At 33.5% G+C, this 24,712-nt stretch overlaps 1 protein-coding gene and 1 pseudogene across 1 annotated transcript in view; both read right to left on the bottom strand.

Annotated features, from left to right (window-relative positions):
• The window catches only part of LOC104880668 (uncharacterized), a 66,408-nt gene extending 52,671 nt beyond the window's left edge, over window positions 1-13,737 (bottom strand). Inside the window, exon 1 of the mRNA XM_010658173.3 lies at window positions 13,440-13,737. The gene's annotated coding sequence lies outside the window, so the exon portion shown is untranslated. The remainder of the gene's footprint in view (window positions 1-13,439) is intronic.
• A 6,407-nt stretch (window positions 13,738-20,144) lies between these two features.
• Window positions 20,145-22,111, bottom strand: LOC100247383 (vesicle-associated membrane protein 711-like; annotated as a pseudogene).
• Window positions 22,112-24,712: the final 2,601 nt, after the last annotated feature.

Here is a 24,712-nt window from a genome sequence, read left to right as displayed (position 1 = left end):
CTCTCTCAAAACAGCCCACAGAAGGCTTCCACTCTTCTAGGTAGAAGTTTCTTCCTCTGAAGCGTCTCGCTCCTGATTGAAACACCCTCTCTGCTTCATCCGCAAACTCAAATTCCAGAAGCAGGAGATTTTCTCTTAGATTTGACAGCCACAGGTTCCCTTCCAAGAACCAAGAGCTTTTTGCCCACGACCCGAAGGAAGCAAGGTCAGGGAGGCGGTCATAGTCTCCCTCCCAAAAGCTCACAAGGCACCTGCCCAGCAACTCCTCGTTTCTAACGAGAGCTTCTTTCTCAGCTTCTATCCAGACGGCGTCACGCGACGTAGGGCAATCCTACAGAGAGGAAGAGCCTCTGATTATACTACTGCTAGAGGCTTGAACAGGAGTGAGGTTTTCCATCAGAGCTCCATTCCACTGCAAGGGAGTGACTCCCAAGCTTCTCAGCTTACTAGCAAGAACTTTCCATCCTCCTACAAGCCCTCTTCCTTCAGGGAAAACCAAGGAGAATCTCTTGTTCTCTACATCTCTAACAACACAAAACAAGAAACGCCCTGCATTGTTTCTACGGAGCTCCAGATAGTAGCCTCTATTTCCTTCCGACCAAAACTTCCTGAAATGAACTCTTTCCTTTAGCCCACAACATGACTCAACCCCTTCTAACAGTAGGGACAGACCTTTCCCCCCAAATCTGATCCATTTTTTTTTATAAGTAAGCACACATATATTAGCAAAGGCAAACGCCGTAAAGCATACAGGGAGTATACGAGGCGACGAAGGCCTCACAACAAAGGACCAAAGAAACAACAAAAAACCCACCAGCCCTCAACTGGAGGCTATCCACTCCAGGAAACCTATAAGGGAGCGGGACTCCGCACCATTATACAATTTTGCCCACCCCCACATATTACAGACAAATCTGATCCATGAAGAAAACTTAGGGCCTCTTTCACAGATTTCCCCATGCACTTTTCCTTTGTGCTCCTCTATGCTAATCTCAAACGTCTTCAACTCGACACCGAACCAGCATCTACCTCCAGGGAAGGATACTGGCATCACGAACACTGTCACTATATGACGTATTTTATACTTCTTTTCATAATTCAGAAACCCGCTAGATATGGAACCCAAGAGTTAACGGAAGAAAAACAAAGGGGCTGATTCTTTTGGGATGCTAACTACCTGAGAGAGATTTTGGATAATGAAAAAGAGCTGATATTTTTCTTACTTTCCAAAAAGGTACAAAGTTCTATTAGAATGCACATTAAAGATATAAGTAACTCAAAAAATTTGTTTTCAATCTTGATACATCTTAATATGATCAATATGCACACATTAAAAGACTCAACTAGAACATGAGGAAGAACAAAAAGACGAGTTAAGGCAGTGACCTGCAGCCTCCTTTTGTAGATGCATTAATTTCTAAGGAGAATAGAACCTAACTTATTTTGTTAAGTTGTGAGAGATATATAGGAGACATATTATACATCAAATCTTTAATTCAAATTCAATATATTTTGAAAGGATTTCTCATCCTTCTCATACACTTCTAACTCGATATTAATGATGTTTTGTTTTGTTTTGAATAAAAACATATATATATATATATACGCACACACATCCTTCTCATGAAACAAATTCTTGGGCCAATCATAATTTTAAGGTACTTAAAAAATTGCATCTTTTTTTCATTTACACTTAACTAGTATAGAATTTTTTAGTTCTCAGTTATATTCAATTTGGTAGCAAGGAATGAATTGTTATAATGGAATATGGCAAGCAACTAGCAACTTGTTCAAAACTCATTATGAGCATAATGATTCCAATTGGGTGATGCGTGTTAGGATTGTATGCCACAAAAGTCACTCTATTTGATATTTTATCTTATGAATAAAATAGTTTACTATGAATTTCATTGCATATTTTGAATAAGTTGTATCTATTTAATATGAGTAGTGTATTAATATATTTAAGGCTAGGAGTATAGATAACATGATGCAAAGGATTGAGTATATGCTTATTGGCATCCTCCAAACTAGAACTTAGTTCGAAACAGAAATTGGAAATGGGCCATCCATTTGGTCCATTACAATCGATAGTTACTACATTGGTAGTATGGCTTGACTTGGTCATTAGAGTTGTTGAGCTTACAATTTATGCTAACTAAATGATCATCATAAAATGTAAAGCTTAACTAGATTGTTAGGTCTCTTGGTGTATTGGTTACGACACTTGTTCATAGGGTGCGTGGTGTGTACTACTTGTGAACGTAGGGTGTGCTTGGTGTATACTGCTTGTGAACAGAGAGTGTGCCCCCTCTTTTGGCGCTTTTTAATAGATGTTATGTTGTCTATCAAAAAAAAAGTTCAACTAGTCTGTTAAATAGCAAGTACTCTCAATCTTAAAAGGATTAATGAGTTCAAGGTTCTGGCCTTATGCACTTTGATTTGGTCATATGTATAGTCCTAAGATCCACAACCATTTTATATTGGGTGAGGGTTGTAAGACTTCCTCTTCATCTTTGGAGTAGAGAGGTTTTTAAGAGAATTGGAGAGTGTTGTGGGGGGTTTGTAGTTGTGGATGAGGAAACTGCCTTCTTCTCCCAGCTACAATGGGCTCGAATCTTGGTCAAAGTTTAAGGGAAGAAATGGCCAGGGTCTCTGCAGGTGGAGGCTGGTAACTCTAGTTGGGAGCTTAGCTTGTGGTGGGAAGCTTCACCGCGGGTGATGCAGGGTGAGTCAAGTTCCTGGTTGCAGATGAGAAAAGGGTGTGAGGTTAGGGATGAAGGTGGGGGAGTTTCATGCGCTGAAGCTAGAGTACGGGAGCCTCAATTTGAATTTCACAACAGGGGGTCAGATGTGCAGGTGGCGTGTGGTAATGGACTGAGGACTGTTGACAATGTAAGGGGCAGGCCAGCAGTAACTCCTACAGCGGGCTCCTCAGCGAGTGGGCCTGGGCTCAAGTCTGGTTGTTGGGTGTCTTTAAAAGGCACAAGTGGGCCGGTTTTAAAAGGAGCAACGGGATAGGCCAAGGGCCTTTCTTCCCTAAGCCCTGCGGTTTCGAGCTGAGGAAAAGTGTCAAAGTAGCCTTTTGGGTCTTTGAATCCTAAGGCCCATTCGGGTCCTTTTGGGGAGCCCGTCCCTTCTAGGGCTCCCTCTGAGTTTGTCGGGAATAATGCGGGGTTAGAGCAGGAGCTCCTGGCAGTGGGAGACGTCGGCGACAAGGTTTCGTCTCTTGGCCGTCTGAAGCTCACCGACGAAGCGCTTTTGGATGAAGCATCCAGGTACCCCCTTCACCTCAAACTCCTTATTCTCTCTTTAGGGCTTGGGGTTTCTTCTCCTTCTACTCCATTCTTGGGGCCCGATGTTGTTGTGTTGGGGAAGGAGGGGGTTTCCAATGGGATGTGTGGGGCAGCGGAAGGAGCAAGGAGTAGGGCTCTTTTGCGTGAAGAGAGGTTGGAAGTCTTTTTGGCCTGCGAAAGGTGGAACTTGACTCCGCGGGCTGCGAGTGGCAGTGCAAGTGGGTCTGAGCTAGCTATAGTTCCATTTGGAGTGGATTTAGAAAGTCCATTAGCGGAAACGATGGCCCTTCAGCTGGAAGAGGGGGAGGGAGAGGAAGGATGGAGTTCCAGCTACCTTGCGAAGTTCAGTCGTTGTATGGGTATGCCGACAGAAGGTTTTGAGGAGGAAATTTTGTACCTTTTGAGGAGAATGAGGGGGAGAATTGAACAAAAGAGCCAGGACTGGGAGTATAGAAAGACGAAGTCTTCGGCTTCAAAATCCAATAGGGAATTAAAGAGATTGGAGTGGACAGTAAGCTATAAAAGAGCTAGAGTGGCTACCAATGCAGGCAAGTTTGGAGGGGCTTCTGGATTGGGGTGCAAATGAAGATAAGGATTTTATCATGGAATGTTAGAGAGGCAAACGATAGTGATAAGAGAAAAGTCATTAAGTCCGTCATAAAATCCAATAAAATGGATGTAGTGTGTCTGCAGGAAACAAAAATCAAGGAAATGAGTACGGGGCTTATCCGCAGTCTTGGAGTGGGAAGACATCTTGACTGGAGAGCAATCAATTCTAGGGGGGCAATTGGAGGTGTTTTGGTGTTTTGGGACAACAGAGTGGTTGAATTGTTGGAGGTGGAAGAAATGATGTTTAAAGTTTCATGTCAGTTTAAGAATTGTGTGGATGGGCTGAGGTGAGTGTTCACTGGAGTTTATAGGCCGGTGTGCAGTAAGGATAGAAAGGATTTTTGGGAGGAGCTCGGGTCAATAAAAGGGTTATAGAGAGATCCCTGGTGTGTGGGGGGAGATCTCAATATGGTCAAATACCCAGAAGAGCGTAGTAGGGGGGTGGGTTTTCTGCGTCAATGAGGAGATTTACAGAAGTGATGAAGGATTTAGAGCTAAGGGACTATCCTTTACAGGGGGGTCCTTTCACATGGCCAGGTGGTTTAAATAACCAGTCCCAGTCTAGGCTTGACAGGTTCTTAGTGACAGATGATTGGGACAGTATGTTCAATGAGGCCATGTAGGGGATCCTTGCTAGACCAATCTCTGATCATTTCCCCATCCTCCTAGAAGGTGGAGGTTTGAAGAGGGGTCCTTCACCATTCAAATTTGAGAACATGTGGTTGGAGGAAAAGGGGTTCATGGATCAGATGAAGAAGTGGTGGGGGAGTTTATCTTTTGCTGGGTCTTTCAGCTTTGTTCTGGATGCAAAACTAAGAGCCTTAAAAGAGTTTTTGAAGATCTGGAATAAAGATGTTTTTGGTTTAATTGAAACTAAGAAGAATGAAGTTCTTAGTCAGGTGGAGTACTGGGATGAATTGGAGAAACATTCAACTCTGAGTCTGGAGGATTGTGAAGCAAGGAAGGAGGCCAAGGAGGCTTATAAGACTTGGGTGTTGAGGGAAGAAATTTCTTTGAGACAAAAGTCTAGGGAACTGTGGTTGAAGGAGGGGGACAATAACACCAGATTCTTTCATAGAATGGCGAATGTGCATAGTAGAAGAAATTGGTTGTACAAGTTGAAAGTGGATGACTGTTGGCATACGGAGGAGAATGATTTAAAAAATAGTGGGGTGGGGGCGTTTAAAAAGCTGTATACCGAAGAAGGGGGGTGGCGTCCTGGTGTTGAGGGGTTGTCTTTCATGAGGTTAGCTAGCAATGAAGCTGAGGGGCTGGAGATTCCTTTTGCGGAAGGAGAGGTGTTTGCGGCACTTTCAGATCTAGGCAAGGATAAAGCCCCCGTTCCGGATGGCTTTACCATGGCTTTTTGGTTGTTTTGTTGGGACATAGTGAAGATTGAGATAATGGGTTTTTTCAAGGAATTCCATGAGAGGGGCAAATTTGTTAAATCTCTGAATGCAACTTTCTTGGTCTTAGTTCCAAAGAAGGGAGATGCAGAATATCTGAAAGATTTCAGACCTATCAGCCTTGTAGGCAGCCTCTACAAGTTGTTGGCCAAGGTGTTGGCCAATAGAATTAAAAAGGTGATGGGAAAAGTGATTTCAGAGTTCCAAAATACCTTTGTGGAGGGTGAACAAATTTTGGATGCAGCTTTGATTGCAAACGAGGCTGTGGACTCAAGGTTTAAAGACAATGTTGAAGGGGTGTTATGCAAGTTGGATATAGAGAAGACTTATGATCATGTTAGTTGGAGCTTTTTGTTGGCAGTTCTTAAAAAGATGGGTTTTGGGGAGAGATGGATAAAGTGGATAGATTGGCGTATCTCCACCGTGAAATTCTCCGTTTTAATTAATGGTTCTCCATCCGGGTTTTTTCAAAGCTCAAGGGGGTTGAGACAAGGAGATCCCCTCTCCCCTTACTTGTTTGTGATAGCCATGGAAGTGTTTAGTAGTATGTTGAGAAGGGCAATTAGTGGGGGCTTCCTATCTGGGTGGAGAGTGAGGGGTTTCAATTCTTGCATTTGTTATTTGCGGATGACACGTTGGTTTTTGGTGAGGAGTCTTTAGATCAGAAGACTTATCTAAGTTGGCTTCTCATATGGTTTGAGGCGTGTTCAGGGTTGAGATCAACTTAGAGAAGAGTGAGCTGATCCCGATGGAAAGGGTGCATGCTATAGAGGGATTGGCCTTGAAGTTGGGTTGTAAAGTGGGTGGGCTTCCTTCTTGTTATTTAGGATTGCCTTTAGGGGCACCTTTCAATTCATTGGCTGTGTGGGATGGGGTTGAAGAGCGTTTTCGCAAAAGGCCTGCTATGTGGAAGAGGCAGTATATATCTAAAGGGGGGAGACTCACCCTAATTAGTAGCACTCTTTCTAACATGCCTATTTACTTTATGTCTCTCTTCTACTTGCCAAGAAAAGTGAGGTTGAGATTGGAGAAGATTCAGAAGGATTTTTTGTGGGGTGGGGGAGCTCTCGTCCAAAAACATCACATTGTCAGATGGAACTTGGTTTGCTTAGAAAAAAAGAAAGGTGGGCTAAGTGTGAGAAATTTAGCTTTGATGAATAGTGCCCTTTTGTGCAAATGGAATTGGAGGTATGCTAATGAGAGAGGCGTTGTGGAGGCGTGTAATTAGCCTCAAGTATGGCGAAGTGAAGGGGAGATGGCGTACTCAGGATGTAATTGGGAGAAACGGTGTTGGGCTTTGGAAAGCAATCAGGAAGAAGTGGTGGTTGTTAGATGGTAGGTTAGCTTACCATGTGGGTAATGGGCAAAGAGTGAGATTCTGGAAAGACAAGTGGTGCAGAGATGGGCCACTTTGTGAATCCTTCTCCTCTCTTTTCTCCATTTCCATGTCTAAGAATGCTTGGGTTTCGGAGGTTTGGAACCCCGTTGGAGATGGGGATGACTGGACTCCTCTTTTTGCAAGGGCGTTTCATGATTGGGAGATCGATTTGGTGGAGCGTTTGTTGCAGAAGATCCATGCCTTCAAGGTTCAAAGGGAGGAGGAAGATAAAGTGATCTGGACAGCTTCAATTGATGGTGCTTTCTCAGTTAAGTCTCTTTATTCTATGTGGGAGCGGGGGGGTTCTTCTATGTTCCCTAGCGAAAGAATTTAGAGGGTAAGAGTGCCTCCAAAGGTAGCTTTCTTTGCTTGGGAGGCTTCCTGGGATAAAGTCTTAACTTTGGAGCAACTTCAAAGGAGGGGTTCTCTTTGGAAAACAGGTGCTTTCTTTGTCTATCCGAAGCAGAAACGATGGATCATCTTTTACTTCATTGTGTTAAGACGCAGGTCCTGTGGAACCTTCTTTTCTCCCTTTTTGGTGTATCTTGGACTCTTTCATGTACAGTGAAGGCAACCCTTCTTGGATGGAATGGAGTGTTTGTGGGGAAAAGGCGCAAGAGGGCTTGGTAAATGGTTCCTTTATGTATATTTTGGTCAGTCTGGAAGGAGAGAAATAGACTAGCTTTTGGGAATGAGGAACTCTCGCTTCAAAGGTTGAAATATCCTTAGTAGAGAGTCCTTCTTATCTTGTAAGTTTTTTAGATTGGATAGGCTCCTAGTAAGGGAAGGCGGTGTGTATACTCCCTGTATACTTCGAGGGCACTGGTTTTTTTGTGTTTCCTCTTTTTTATTATTATACTTTCTTTTTACTTATCAAAAAAAAAAAAATTGGGCACATGACATATTGAGTTTGTGGACATATTAATTCAAGTAAGGAATCTATATAGAAAATATACTCTTGATTGGCTATATGTAATCACAAAATTTGAACTTAATGATTTCATCTAAAGAAAAGGATTTACAAAATCTTTTTTAATTGTTATTATTATATATTATAAAAGGATGTCATTTAATAAAAGGCTTTTGCGTCTCCTATCAAAAAAAAAAAAAGGCTTTTACATCTTTTAGTTTGTGATCATATGTGAATGGATTAAGGATCCAAGAAGAATATATGTGTTCAATTGCAAATTGTCTAACAAGTTTTGGATATTAGAACAATGTTTCCTATAACTTGGTACCACCAATGGGATATGATTATAGTTTGCTACCACCAACCAGATGATAAAGATTGGTTAGAACATTAGTATGCTTCATAAGGAGATAAATGGTAGCATGACCATCAAACCCTAGTAATGGCTTCTTATGAACCTTTGACACCCTTTCTTTTGGTTTAGGAAAAATAATTAGCAATGAAAATTGGCTTAAAGAATAACAAAGGTAACTAAGGAATGGTTTCGGTCACAATAGATAGGTTTTATAACACACACGTAAAATTTGCCCTTAAGCATATTTTTGGTATTTCGTTCATGAGATTCCATATATAAATATGAGTCTTGTTTAGATCATTGTTTCATTTTGATTCCATCCATAGAATTTAAGTTGGGTTTGGATGTGATTTTAAGACATCGAAGAAATATTTTTTTTATAAGCAAATAATATGATTTTATAAACACTTTCCAAAGAGACGACGCACAATAGTACGCAGGACATATACAACAAGCACCGAAAGGCACAAGACATTGAAGAAATTAATCATTTACTTTTACAAAGATTAAGTTAAACATTGACTTACTGCACAAGATCAGCTTTTAATTTGGGGAGAACTTTGATTTTAGGTTTAAATATCATAACAAGTATTCCAACATATTATGAGAATATTCTAAAATTCATATTTTTTAATATGAAAAAACTTTAGAATCATAATTAGATATGGAAAGATATCAAAGTAACTAAGGTTATGTTGTTCTTTCTTATACCTACAAGGAAGAGAATTGAGATGCTTCTTTTTAAAGGACAAAAAAGAGAGATGTTACATGCATCCACTTTTTCTCTCTTTACAGCCACCTTATTTAAAGGAAAAAACAAAAAGAGGTGTATGTGGAAAGAGAAAATACGGATGCCTATTAAATTTCTCGACAAACAAACCTTAAGCTCTCTCTTCTCTTATTCTCATAGACCCTAGTCTTCCATAAGACTTTACTAGATAGCATTCTTTTTCAAAAGAAGAATAGTTGTTAGGGAACCCACCAGGGTAGCCCAATTGGTCAGGACAAACATTAGGAAGTGTGGTCCCAATAAGGGGCACATAGTCTTGGGTTTGAATCCTGCCACTAATGATACTCTGAATTTACCCGATGCTAGTTGTTGTGGGGCAATCAACACCCCGAGGCTTGGGTCCTCATGGAAAGTCCTAAAGGCTTGGCCATAGAAGGTTCATTGATTATCAAAAATAAAATTTTAAAAATAGTTGTTGGAGAACCTAAATTCCCAAGTGCACAAAGGTTGAGAAAAAAATCATTGAAGATTAATTGGGGCTAAGATGTTTTCAAAAATTGCGAATTCATTTAGCATCAAATCTTCATTGAAGTTAGAGAGAAAAGGTCAAAATATAAACTTTTATCTTTTTTCAAGTAAAAAGGTTTTCTTTTTTTTTTGATAAGTTCAAGTAAAAAGGTTTTTATTTTTTCGATTTGTATAATCTCGAATGTTTTTGTTGATTGAAATGAAGAATTCTATATCTAGTTTTCTTTTCAAAAACCCAGAGGAGTTCAAGATCAAAATTTTCAAGGTTTTCAAAATTCCAATAAACCTTATTCTAGGCTTCTTGTACATTTTTTTTCAAAGACATTCCTCTCAATGTTGTTCAGCTTGATTGATCTTCAACATGTAGAACAAAAGGGGTTGAATAGCAACAAGAGGAGTTTTGTGTGGACTAGAAGAGTGGCTTTTGTATTTCTTTTTAGTCTATAGTGGTTGGCTAAGTCTCCTTGTATTATGATAGAGTTTATCCTTTTTTTTATCAATTATTGTAACTATGGGGAGGACTCCTCATTCTTCTTATGTATTTTTATTTATTTTAATACAATTTTATTTCTGATAGAAAAAAAAAATAGACAAGTATATAGAAGTGCTAATGAAAATAAAAAGGCCTAAGAAGAGAGATCAAAAGGTTATGAATAAACCTAACCTATTAATGAAATTTGATATAAACCTCCAAGGGATCTTATACCAACCCCAAATGGTTTTTAAGAAAAGATTCGAAAGTGCTCCCCTTCTGTTAAAGTTATACCATTGCACTCTCTCTAGTTGAATCAAAACAAATAGAGGGGAGCTATTATGCACACCTTTTTGGCATCTCTTTCCCTCTCCATGTCCTTATTCTTTTTATCTGTCATACTCAAATTGTTACAAGGCTTTATTTATTTCAATGTAGATTATTTCAATGAAAAAATATTTATTGAGAAATTATTAATACTAAGTTGTATCTATTTTTCCCAAACCTATATAAATACAATAAGCTTTCCCTAAGATTTCAAGAATTCATTTGGCTCAACTTTAACCTCTAGTGAAGTGACGCTAAAAAACAAAATGTGTAAAGAGATTAATGATTAATATGTAAAAAAAGTTTAAATTTTGAAACGTCTTTTTGTAAAGCATTTCACACCCAACTTTACTAAAAAGAATTTCTCGAACCTCTTCTACCTTAAAGTGAGTTAAGCATTGTTTAGTTCATGGAATAGAATATTGGAAACTGATTTCTTTTTTTGATAAGAAAATAGGAATATATTAAAAGCTTTAATCAAAAAAGGGTCGCACACCTAGTATATAGGAAGTATGCATCTAAAAAGCAAAAAGCAACAATTTAATACTCAGAACACAATCACTTGATGAAATCTATCAAGATTGGGGAACTAGCTTAAACATCATCTTGAAAAGATCCACAAGTGTAGGTTAGAAGTAAGGGAATCTTAAGAGACTGATTTGTGTGTTGCATGCCTTCAAAGGATCTTCTATTACATTCCTTCCAAATTGTCTAGAATAGGCAAAAATGAGTATTGGAAATGGATGCTATATCCCCATTTTGATAATTCATTGATTGAGACATTATCTTAAACTTATGAATATATTCCTCTTCAAAAATCATAACCCACAAAACATGGGTTGTGAAAACTAAATGGAATGATGGGCTTTCAAACACTGGAATTTGTCTCTTCAACATAATTAAAACAGCAAGCACATCCCTCCTATTTTTAATATATTTTTAAGAAGAAATATGCTCCAAGTTAGATCTCATAAAGGTTATGAAAGAAACTCCTCCTTATCAATTTGTAAAGGAACCTAAATGTATTATTTCAATTCTATTTTTTTTTATTTGGTTTTCATATATTTTATTTTTTATACTTGAGAAATCATTAAGTATATTTGTTGGACCAAAATCCATTTTTTATGAGATAACAACTCTTTCATTGCATTGAAATCGAAAGTAAAAAAGAAGAATGAGAAATCCTTCAAATAGGCCATCATAAATGTCTAATAAAAAAGGAAATAGGGGTATACTAGTCCAAAAAGGTGAATTCATTTGCATAGGTAAAAAGAGTTGGGATATTGCTTCCTATAATTCATGGAAGTAAAATATTATAAAAGAAACCAAATGTCTTACACCACACTTTGTGAATAACCTAAGTGATGAACCCAATAGAAGAAACATATCAATTTTGAAGAAATATAAACAATTTGGCACAACCACCCATCAAAATTCCATGGTCTTCTTTCTTAGTCATCCATAATGTGATAAAATCCTCTTCTACTAGGGGATTGAAGAATTGGATGCAATAAGCCTTCCGAAAAAAAAGACTAAATCACTACCTCTGGCTAAACCCTAATCTATAGAATTAAAGAATATTCTTATCATGGTACCAAAGTAATTCCTAAGAAACCTCCAATCCTTAGCTACTTCAGGATACCCAAGCAACACCAACCATATCAAAGTTAGAGATAAATACTTGTTACATTGTGAGCTTTAAGTGTCCGCTTGAATTGATGTTTTGAGCTATGGTTTTATGATTTTGAGCATTTTTATAAAAACAGCATGATTGTTCTAGTGTTTTTAATTGCTGAAATTTCCAGTTTTAAGACTTGTCAAATGTTTCTTGTCTTCCTCCTTGTTATTTACCCCTTTAGCTTTCTTAAATAAATATCATAATTGAATACTTTATGTAATTTTGTAATGGCATAAAAAGCAAAGTTGCTTCCACCTGTACTTCTGAAGATCATAATTGAATCTACATGTTATATTTTTTTTTTTTTCAGAATTATAAATAAATGTTGGCATATGTTCACTTACACTGAAAGGAAAAGAAAAGAAAGAAGATAAAATGTGAAAATGTGAAAATGTAAAAATAAGTAAAAGAATAATCAATATATGCAGTGGAGTTGTATATTAGCTGATGGCTTTATATAATTTTTTTATCAACCAAACTAATTTGATTTTCATAAGAATAAATGTTATACTATAATTAGGTTTCACATCCATACTTCCAATATCTTAATTTTTCTTTCTGTTTTTTTTTTTTTTATTTGATGAGATACTTCCAATATCTTAATTGGATGGATAATGTTATCAGAGCATCTAAATGGATTATTTGGAGAGCACATAACCATAGAACCTTTGAAAGTAAAATGGTTAGTTTTGGTTGCAAAGAGTTTGCTTCCAAAAGATTTGTACATGTGGGTAAATTGTTGGGGAATGTTGATTCTTATTTTATTGATTTTCTAGATAGTGTGGAGTTAGGTAGCTACTATGAGGTTAGTGCTTTTTCCTTCTCTTTTGCTCAACTTGTATACATCATGTGTATGTGAGATTGCAACCCGTTTGTGTAATGCCCTTCTAATAATATATTTACTTAGTTTGCCTATCAAATCATCAATAATAATATATTGACGCAAGTTGGATTTTTTTTTTATAAATAAGAGAATATATTAAAAGCACCAACAGAACTAGTGTTGCCCAATTTTGGATTTCCATTCCAACAAAAAACTGAGCGCAAGAGTAGGAATGGAAATAACCTTCCAATCAAACTCACAATGTTTACAAACACTAATATGGAAGTTGCTTAGGACAGATTTGGATCACCAATCCAACACAAACCAAGCACAAGAATGGGAATGCAATTAATTTTCTAATCAAATTCCTGATATTTCCAACCATTGAAATAGAAATAGCTTTAGCTTTGGCAATTAAAAGCTAAGTCGATGGCAATTAAAAGCTTAAGCCGATACTATAGGCCCATTCCATTTGTTCCAAAATGAACATTTTTTTCAGGAAAATTTTATTGAGAAAATAAATTATAAGCATAAATCAAATCTTTTTCCTCTAAGTCAGATGAAGAGACATGGGAAAGTTTTCCCATGTGTTGCCACAAAACATCCATCAAAGAATGAGTCCTATGCGCTCTTAAGTATGGGAGCAGAGAAAATTCGCACTATAAATAAAAGAAAAACTCGGAATATATCGTTTATATGTCCTTTAACAATTAGCTTCAAATCCAAATTCGAGACATTTATATACTAAATCAAATTAAATTCCACTTGGTTGCTAAAAAATTCGCACTATAAAGAAAAGAAAAAACTTGGAATATGTCAATGGCTGTTCAAACCCTCAAAATAAGTCCTAGGTTCCAAATTCATCCCTTTTTCCACGGTGTCTCGGCAACCAAACAGACCGATGAAAATAAAATGCTGAACACTAACCTGAGAAAGAAAATTGGGAGGACTAGGAAGAACGCATAAACCCTAGGAATTGCGGAAGCTTTGAAATGTGTGAAATCCAGTAAAGAGAGTCGAACGGTAAGCGATTTGAAGAGAGATCAAGGATCACTGGAACCCTAGGAGGGTGCGTGGCGGCAGTTTGATGGAAGAACGTAACGAAGTTGCGTTTAATGGAAAGCGATCATGATCTGCTTGGATCGGGATTTCGAGAGAGCCAGCGGTGAATTAAAATACTGTACGTTGATGATGGAGACCATCAACACGTCCACTTCCCTTAAGTGGGGTCGTCTCAATTTTACACTTTTGGATGGTGCCGAACATTACACTTTGAAACCGAAGATTCTTCCACTACGAAACGGAAATTTTATTATAAAAATAATAATAATTAAAAAAAGAAAAAAACAGTGATTGCTTCTGATTTCATCTCATAAGTGATTTGGATAAGCTTACAAATACCATTGCTAATTTTGACATGACCGGATGGTACAATTTGAAAACCTATTTAAAACTAAACTCATTTATGATCCTTTTTAACGTATATAAATAATTAATTTTATATATTTAAAAATTAAATAAATAAATTAAGTTATAAATATCATATAATTGAAAAAACTAAATAACAAACTAACTAAAATTTTATATATTTCATTATAGATATTAAAAGAAATTTACAATTAAAATATTAAATAAACTTATAGAGAAGTGTAAAATTAAATTTTAATATAGTTTTTATATTATAAACATATTATATTTAAAATTAAATAATTAAATTAATTATGATTGAAAATTTAAAGTTAAACATTAAAGCAATTAAAAATTATTTTAAAATAATATATTTAAAATTTTAAATAGGTTACGGGTTATAATCATATTAACAAGTTAAGATTGTGTCAAAAGGTTTAACGAGTTAAAATCAAATTAATGGTTTAAAATCATGTCAATGAGTTTAACGGGTTATAATCATGGTAATGTGTTTGACAAATTAAAATCACGTTAATAAGTTATTCATGTAATTCGTACACAATTCAACTTAATTTATTTATTAAATGTATCATTTTGTGTTACAACTTACAAGTAATAAATGGGTCATATTTGTGTTAGCTCATTGTAACATAATTATTAAATTGATTGTATTCAAATTAAGTAAATTTTCATTATTTATTACCTTAATAAATCACAAACCGATTCGATTGATGAAGTCTGATTATAGTACAAAATTGTACTTATCAAGAAAATGTCACCATTCAAGTGAGGGCATGATTGTAACTCAAGTCTTATTGCTTTGGACTCGAGTCTCATTTGTTTATATCATATAGAGTAAAGGATTTGACTCTTTGTACATTAATCTCATCCATCTAAACTTTGGGCTCATCTTTTATCCTTGGTCAAAATCCTTTGCATGCTATCATGTATTTATACCATGATTGCATATATTCATACCTTTCTTCAATAGCTTAAATACCACCATTGTTGATGGCAAAATTCCCCAGCTGCAATAGAAATCACTAGCAACAGAATCACGATCAACGCGTTGTAGTAATTTCTCCTTCCTTTTGTAAAAAATATGTCCGAATGGGTTGTCCGGACACACCCTCCGATGATTAAGTTAGTCTTCTAGAAGTTGTTAGAAAGTGGAGTTTTCCTTTGGGAGTGTTGCTCCACAATTTTTGTCAAGGATCCTTACCTTCCTGAGAATCTCCTTGGAGTTTATATATGAGTCAAAGAGTATGGCCTCGCTGTGCTAGCGGGTCCCATCGTTATGATTACAGCTCATAGGGTGGCGAAGCAATCATAACGTGTGTGGTGCGAGGTGACGGCTGTCAGGAGGGTATTCAGGCAACGGATGTCGCCTCAATTTATGATTTTAAGTACCGGGGATGCGTCAAGTAATATGAGAAGATTTGGGAATGTTTTGTCGAACGTATCTTGCATTAAAGATGAGTGACAGTTCAGGAGATTTGGTCGTCAGTATTGTCGGAGTTTACTTTTTGATTGTGGACGGAAATGGATCCGGGGAATCACGAGTGTCTGACGAGCCAAGCTGCCCGGGGAAGCTAAATCGTCGGCTGCAGATGTTCTCCGGGTAAGCGTTACCGGAGGATCAGGACATGTCTGCCCGGGGAAGTTGAATCGCCTTCCTCTCCCATCCGGTGGAAGGCGCTGGCTGTATAATACCTGGAGATGGTGGAACGTCTCCCGTCCGGGTGTAATGAGCGATGCCACGTGTCGCAAGGGGGATCGTCATCGTGTCCAAGGGAGAGGGAGCCACGTGGCACTTTTTGGGGAAGATCCCACAACCATATGCTTTCAAATCTAAACTTGAAGTTTAATAGGTACCAATTTGGTATCTTAAATAATAATACTAGAAATTCTATTTCGATCTTGTTTTTTTGCTTATTCCACTTTATTCTCTTCCATGTCATATTCTCACTCCATTTGCCTTTAATCGGTTGATTTTTAATAATTTCTCCCTCATTTTGACTCCACATTGAGTCAATTTTTTCAATTTTTGAATATTATAGTCAAATTAAATAATTTTATAATAAATTATATATATATATATTCTACTATTAACATATATTAAATATAGAAGTTTTGACTACTCAATGATTACATTTCATCTCCTAGTCCATAAAAATGGTGATTGAATAAATATTTTCCTTATATATATTCCTACATGAGTCATGGAATAGGCAATATTTTAAAATTTTATATCTATGAAGATCTTACTATCATAGCCTTTCCTCTACTTAGGCCAAAATTTTTGTAGGCTTGATAGCTACTTACATAACAAAATTAACTTTATCTTATATTCAAGATAATCATAAAAATATTTTTAGTGTACCTCACTTAAAATATATTTGTCCTAAAGAAGTCGTTGATGACCAAATTATTATTATTTTAATTAAGTATTTTAAATCAAATTCTTCAACAATGAAAAAATAAAATTATGAAATGATCAAGATTATTTAACAATTAAAAATTTTCTATTTAATTATATTAACATCAGAATTAAATGTCTTTAGCTATAGATAATGATCCATAACTAGTTGGGAGTTAGCCTTAATTAGAACCTACAACCATGACATAGTTTTTATTAACAGTCACTACAACAAATATCAGTTATAAATAAATAATAATTTTGTTACCAATATTTTTAAAATCGGTCATTGAAATAGAAAAATTATTGATTTATGGTTCAATAGTCGAATGGTGGTGTAATAAATATATAATTTATATATTATACAAAATTAACATTTTTTTTTATAAAAATTAAGATTAAAAAATAATAATTATTTATTCTTTATATTTGATGTTACCTGATTAAATGGTAATAACAAATATAAATATAGTAATATTTTAATTTTTATTAAATAAAACTCATATAATATTTTAAATATATATATATATATATCCAAAATTGCATATCTTATTATTTTATAATTTTTTAAAACATTATATTATTTTCATAAATATTATTATATAATAAGTATAATTATTTAAAGGTTTTAAATAATAAAAATTTGAAGGAAGTATTACTTTAATATATCTTATTTTTCAATAATAATTAACGAAGTACTTCTATATCCCAAAGGTCTAACCATTTTTTTTGATAACCTAAAGGTCCAAGGGTCCAGTCCTTAGGCAAACAAAAGTTTTTTCTACTTCCTACATAAATCCCACATCAAAAACTCACGAGATATGTGGAAAAACAGGTAGCTATAAATAGCCCTTGGACATTAGTCAAAAGCAATAGGCGCAATGAAGGCTTGCCCTATTCTTCTTACGGGCTAGCAATAGGCCCAATGACAAGTAGCAAAATATTAAAAAAATTTGCACAAAATAGGCTTGCAGTGGTCCTTAAAGAACCAAGCACGATTTGAATGGCTCAACCCTAGTTTGATCCAAGAATGGTTCAACTTAGGTGACTAGACCATAGTGGCCATTAGTCTATGATCTAATCAGTTTTCCTTCTAGTCCTAGATGTCAACTATCTTCCATTTCATTTCTCTTTATGCTCTTTGGTGAAAACCATTTTTAAATTTTGATTTTATTTTTGAAAATAATTCTTATTTTTTCCCCTATTTTTTAAAATCTAATTAATTAAAAAAGTAAAAGTTATTTTTTAAAAGTACAATTCATTTAACCATTATTTTTTTCATTTTCTTTATTAAATTTTTATTTTAACATCATATGTAATTAATGCATTAAAATAAATTATTTTTTAATATAAAAATATATTCACCTATAATAATTAATAATCCAATAAATATATAAATAAATACTAATATTTTAAATAATATTGATTTCATATATATATGTATATTATTTTATTTTGTTTCGTGTTCATAATATTATTATATTTATAATTTTCATATTATGGATCTCATGTTTTATATTTTATATTTTTATAGAATATTAAATCTAAATTTAAAAAATACTAACTACATATGTTTTTGTTTTCTTCAAAATAAAAACAAAAAATATATTATTTTTGTTTTCTTCAAAGTAAAAACATAAAAATAATATAAAAAAATATTAACTTACATTTAATATCATTCAATAAAAAATTAGCAACGATCATTCTTTAAGAATATTCAATTTGAAAGTAGGTAAAATTAAAATTTTAAAATATTTATATTAAATTTTTTAATATAAATTCATAATTTTCACTATTGATATTCAAAAACAAAAAAAAACTAATGTTTTTTTTTATTGAGAATGTAAAAAAGTATATTACAGTCTTCCAAGTACATACAAATTATTATTCTATGTAAGCTATTATTTTAGTGTAGGATTTGAAGATTATTTTAAAAAAAATGTACTTGCTATGGACCACTTTCTTAGGTTTTCAATTCACCTATAATTTTCAAACAGTGTACTATGATTTCCTCCTGAATTTTTACCCATAACGTGGACAAGACCCTGCGGTCGTACCAATTCAAGGATTATTACTCTGCAGTCGTACCAATTCAAGGACTATTACTGTACCTAGTGTCAAAGATGCAAGTGAGGAATCATTCTGTCTAAGAATTCATCTGTCATTTCAAGACCAGGACTAGTACTAGTACTGTAGCTTTGGTTTCACATGTGTAGAATCATTGTTTCCTGAATTCATGTGTAGAAGCTCTTTTCTAAGAGTTTAATACCGAAATAATCTATTTGTAAAAAAAATGGTAAAAATATTACCTATTTTAAAATATTTGTCAAAATAATATTTTGTATCCACGTAAACATCTACATGAATTTTTTTTTTTTTTAAGTATAAAAAACCACTATTAATAACTATAGTTTTAAAAGTTTCAAAAATATCATTAAAATCACAATTACAAATTATGATTTTACAATTTTTCTTAGAACCATACTTACTAATTATGATTTCAAAATTATTTTTAATCTACTTTTATTTTAATGGTAAAATATTTTTTATCATAATAACCATTAAACCACAATTAGTAAGGAATAACCTAAAATCATAATCATTGACATTATTTTTTATATGAAAATATAAAATTTTAAATAATATAAACAATTTGTTTAATTATTTTAAAATTTTAAAATAATATGAAAAAAATAATATTTTTCTTTAATTCATATGTTATCAAATTTATAAAATAAATAAATATTTTATTTACCATAAATATATAAATTTTTATGGGAATGCATGTAGACGAAATTATTTTCTCAAAATTTCAAGGAAAACATGACAAAAAATAAAGATAAATATATAAAGATATATATATATATATATATATATATATATATATAATTTTAAAACAATCGTAAAGAAAAAATTTATTAATGATAATTTGTAAAAAAAGAATAGTTTTAAATTGACAATGAAAAATTGTAAAAAAATTTCTCCATTCCGAAACGAACTTTAAGGAAATTTAATACATTGTTAAGAAATTTTGATACATTCATAATTTACACTAAAATTAAAAATAAAAAAACAAAATTCTAAAATCTCATATTTTTTTAGTTGATGTATGGTTATATCATATATGAGTTCCCTTTAAAAATAAGTATGAAATCACAGTTTGTAATTGTGATTTTTAAGATATTTTTAAAACCACGGTTACTGGTTTTATGGTTATTATGATAAATAATATTTTAAAAATAATATTAAAATCACAATATCATTCAAACGGGGTGGATTAAAAATAATTTAAAAACACAGTTAGTAACTGTGGTTTTAAGGAAAATTGTAAAACCACAATTACATACTGTGATTTTAAAGATATTATTGAAAATTTTAAAACCACAATTACCAACGGTGGTTTTTTACACTTAAAAAAGAAATCCATGTGGATGCTTACGTGGATACAAAAAATTACTTAACAAATATTTTGAGATGGATAATATTCTTACCATTTTTTTTTTACAAATGGATTATTTTGGTCTTAAACTCCTTTTCTAAACTATTTTATTTTCTTCAGGTTGTTACTATGCCAAACCCCATCTCATATGTGCTGTTAAAAATTCATCACTTTTCACGAGCCTTGTCACTGTACATGCCACACCCAAACATGCTGCCATTTTTATGGCTTCTCAACCGATATTGTATTACAGATTCTGAGAAAACAAATGCCACAGAGAGAACCTTGCTGATCATGACCTCTAATAATTGGGATCATGGCCTTGTTGAGTTGAGTTGAGTTAATTTTGAAGAATAATCAGCTGCAAGTATAGGCAATACTACCCAACTGTTCACTGTTTATATGTTTACTTCAAGCAGGAGGGAAGCAACAGGTCACGACAGAAGAAAGCAAGCACACGATAAATGATGAGTACCATTGCCACCCTGCAACACAATGTCAGTACGCTAGCGTGATTGAGAAAAGGGCAAAAAGAAAACCCCTTTGGATTCATCACTAAGAGGGTCTTGCGTTCAGCTTACTCACATGAGCTTCACATTTCTCCATCAAAGAGTATTTTTGAAACTGCGAGCCTGCTTTCTGAAGCGGATTGTATTTCTTGGAGGGTAGCAGTTTTATCAACCAGCAGCTCCAAACTAGCGGTCACCCCTGTCCAGAACTTTATCAATATTCTCTATCATGACATTCTACACCTGCCATTATTACAGAACCAAAAATTTGTTTTCTAATGTTAGTCTTTTGTGGACAGATTGACTATACTGTTAAAGGATATGGTATTTTGAGTTTGAAGCAAGATTATACCTTACTCATTTCATCTTTCGATCTGTTTAGCCTATCTGCATTTGGGTCATTTGAGTAATGATCCATCTGTTGACTCAGGACCCTTGAGAATTCATCATTCATGGCGTAGGCTGGAGCTGGATGGATGGCTCGACCATAGGTCTTCACAAATCTTTGGTGAATATCTTCAAGAAATGCAAAGGGGATTCTCCCTGCACCAAAGTTTCAAGTACACTCATTATTTTATCCACTTGAGAGTACTCGTTATGAACTAGAGTGTCTTTCTTGATGTTTCGGAGTAAATTATAAATCAACTGTCAAATATGGTTGATCAAATTTTTGGTCAACTAATGGGAAAATAAAAGAAATAGTTCAAAGGGGTTTTCACAATTTTAAAACATGTTTCTAAAATTTAAAAGAAATTCATACATATATGTTCGATCTGAAGCATTTGTAACACACATACTGTTCATTATGAGTCAAAGAGGCTTTCACAACTTTAAAACATATTAATAAAATTAAAATAAATTTATACATATATAACCCCAAATGTGGTGTAGCCGGTTGTTGAAACCCGCTTAACCTTCGCCTCCTAAGTTCAAAGCCTTCGCTTAGCCGATCATATATGAGCTCAAGCCATGCTCAAAAACTCCAATTCATCATTTGTCACCCACCCAAACACATGGCAATATTTCAACAAATATAAAAATAAGCATGATCAATCTACCCAAATGCATGCATGCTACTCAAATAATTCAATCTAAATAAACAACATTACCACCAATTTATACTTAAATATTGTAAAATCTGGTATGTTGTATATATGCTAGAGAAATGCTCAAACAGCTAAAATACGGGGAGGGGGGAGGGGAGGGAAACAAAGCAAAAACTATGGACCATGTATGAAAAAATAATTGATTGAAGTGAAAACCATGCGTGATGATGCCATGCAAAGAAGGGTGAGGCCATCTGTCCTCTTGACGCGAAATAGATAGCGATCTTGAGAGAAAGAAGTGTGGTTATTTGTGTTACCCTCTGTCATATTATTAGCGATTATAGGCATGATCTTTTTGGTAAGCCGTAAATTTTGGTAGGCAAATATTGTGTTTGTAATCTGTACATATTTTCTTCCTTGTTTAGTTTTACCTTGTTTAGGAGTTTTCCTTGTTTAGGAGTCTTGATGTATCTCTTTTCTGTGTATATATATTTGCAACTGATGAGAATAAAAGACAGAAGAAAATTGATCCAAAATCACCTAGAGTTTTTTCATGGTATGAGAGCCCTTGTGAACTAAACATACATCATCATGGCTAGTGATGGGAAGAAAGGAGATGATGGAGGGTCCAACTCGATGAGAATAAAAGACAGAAGAAAATTGATCCAAAATCACCTAGAGTTTTTTCACATATTTTCCGGCATCTGCCGAGCTACGACACTCGCATTCGTGGATGTCCCGCTGAAGTTAGCTAGTACCACATGTCCTCTACCCACCATGCAACATTCTATCCACATCTCATGATCTCTTTCTCTAGCCGATGATCACATGCATTCTCAATCTGGATTTAAGGATTTCAATAATGATCACTTTGGAAGGTGGAAATGCAAGCGACCATATTAGTTTTTATGGAACAAATTTAGAGTTGTTGCAGCCCAAAAATGAACAAGCGTCGTTCATGCAAACGCGTCAATTCAACCTTCCCTTTTCCTTTTTCGTTTTTAATTTTTTTTACTAAGTCACGAAAATAAGTTTTGACAAAAAAAAAAAAAAAAAGGATGTAGAAAATCAGTTGTGAGAATTAATGAGAGAAAAAAAAAAATCAATGATTTTTTTGTTCATGGAAAGAGACAAGCCAATATGGAAGTTCGAAGCTGGCATGGATTAGAAATGTCTGAAGAGACCGATCAGTGGGCCAAATGTTTTTTAATCACTAGGCCCATTTGGCAGACATGTTCCTTTTGGGCCACTTCAACAGGGCCCACAATAAAAGCAAAAAAAACTACTTCAAATAGACAACACGTGACAAAATTGGCTGCTTTCTCTGTGGGACTCAAGAATTTTCTCTCGTATTTTGTTAAAATCCCTCCACACTCAAAATAAATAAATAAATAAAAAGGTTGTTGAAAAATTACTTTCAAATTTATATTAATTTTTTTCGCACATTAATAGAAATATTTATAAAAATATACATATTTTCAAATTATTATCTCTAGCATGTTACTTTTTGGACAAAATAAATATATATGTTTTTAATTTAAAAAAAAAATTAAGGGTTTATTTGGTAGTTGTTTTGTAAAATAATTTTCTATTTTTAGAAAAAAAAACGTTTAGTAATCAAAATTTGTTTTCTATTTTTTGTTCTTAAAAACAAAAGATAAAATATTTTCAAAGAACATCTTATAGTTATTTTATATTATTTTCACATATTTTTTTTAAGATTATTTTAAAAAATAATTATAACAAACATGTAGAATGTAGAATAATTAAAAATAAAATATTAAACATAAAAATTATTTTTTAAATGTATTTAAAAATAATAAAAACAAATTAAAAACATTTTAAATTTTCAAACAAAATTTTATTTTACAAAACATCAAAGAATAATTTTTAAAAACTATTCTTAAAAACTATTTTACAAAATTATTTTTTAAAACAGTTACCATATAGACCCTAAATCTCTTGACAAAACAATTTGACTAACTAATTCAACATAAATCTCATGTAATACTTTTATTTATTTATTTATTTTTAAAAGTAACTCAAATTTATTTATATATGATGTAAAAATAAAAATAAATCACTTCTCGTGAAAGCAATGGTAGTTAACTAGTAACTTCAAGAAGGACGAAGGCTGAAACAAAAACAAAATCAATTAATTGCCATCCCTTTCTAGAAATAAAAACTTATACCTAAAATACATTTGAATTAACTCATCACGTTCCATCTCCGGACAAACTCCATTTAAAACCTTGTTACTAACCATGGTAGTACTATTTTTAACTTTTCATTGCTAAGAGAGTGTTTGATTTTTTAATTTAGTGTTTTTCATTGAAAATATTTAATTTTTTTAATGAAAAAAATAATATTCTATTTGATTGTATGATTTAAAAATAATTTTTTATTTTTAAAAATATAAAACTGTTTTTAAAATTTTTTAATATTATTTGACTATTTTTATCTAAAAATAATTTTTAAAAACAAAGTTAAAAAAAAAAAGAAAGTACAAAGATTCTGTGGCTGTACTTGATGGGAAGGCAAATCCTAAAGGCAAGCAGAGCCACGAGATCAAAACTCCCGTGGAGGTCATCGTGATAGGGATCTACATCGAGAGCCAATCATTTTGGGAAGGATATCTGAACCATTGGATTTAACTGCGGAACTGAGCCTCCACCATGTGTTACTGTATGGCGATATCACACACGACAAAAACCATTAAATAGGTTCTCCTCCCCTTCACATGTCCAATTCTTGGGTTGAAGGGGGTGGAATTTGTGTGTGGTTTTCTACGTCTTTCTTCGGATTTTGTTTTCTCCTGACGTTGTACAAACACAAGTCAATTAGGAAAAAAGAAAAAGAAAAAAAACACCAAAACATGTTTCATTAAATTTAATTTAAAAATAAAATAATAAAGCGTTTCTAAAAATATTACTTCTCGAATGTAATTATTATAAATTATTAGGTAATAATATAAACTTTTGAATCAAATTAATAACTTAATATAATATTAGAGACCTAATTATTCTTTAATTTATTGTACATGCCACCAATGTGTTCATACTAGGTATAATAAAAAATTTTAAACAATTAGTAAGATATAGGAAAAAAAATGAGTTTATTAAATTAAAAAATGAAGACATATGTAATGACTCGGGTCGAACTCATATAAATATCATTCACTTTGGATTTAAAATAATTAATATTTATATAATATTAAGAAATTTATATATTTTTTTTTTTTACTAGACATCACAAACTTTAAAATCATGAGGTGATAATATCTACCTAGTTGGATACAGCCATACAAGTAAGGATTCGTTAAAGGGCTGAGATGATGTGAAGTGTGAAAGCAGTGGAAGAAAAGCTTCAAGGTAAGAAAG

Source organism: Vitis vinifera, chromosome 11, assembly GCF_030704535.1.
Source record: "Vitis vinifera cultivar Pinot Noir 40024 chromosome 11, ASM3070453v1".
Lineage (NCBI taxonomy): Eukaryota > Viridiplantae > Streptophyta > Magnoliopsida > Vitales > Vitaceae > Vitis > Vitis vinifera.
This window is presented reverse-complemented; position numbering and strand designations above follow the sequence as displayed.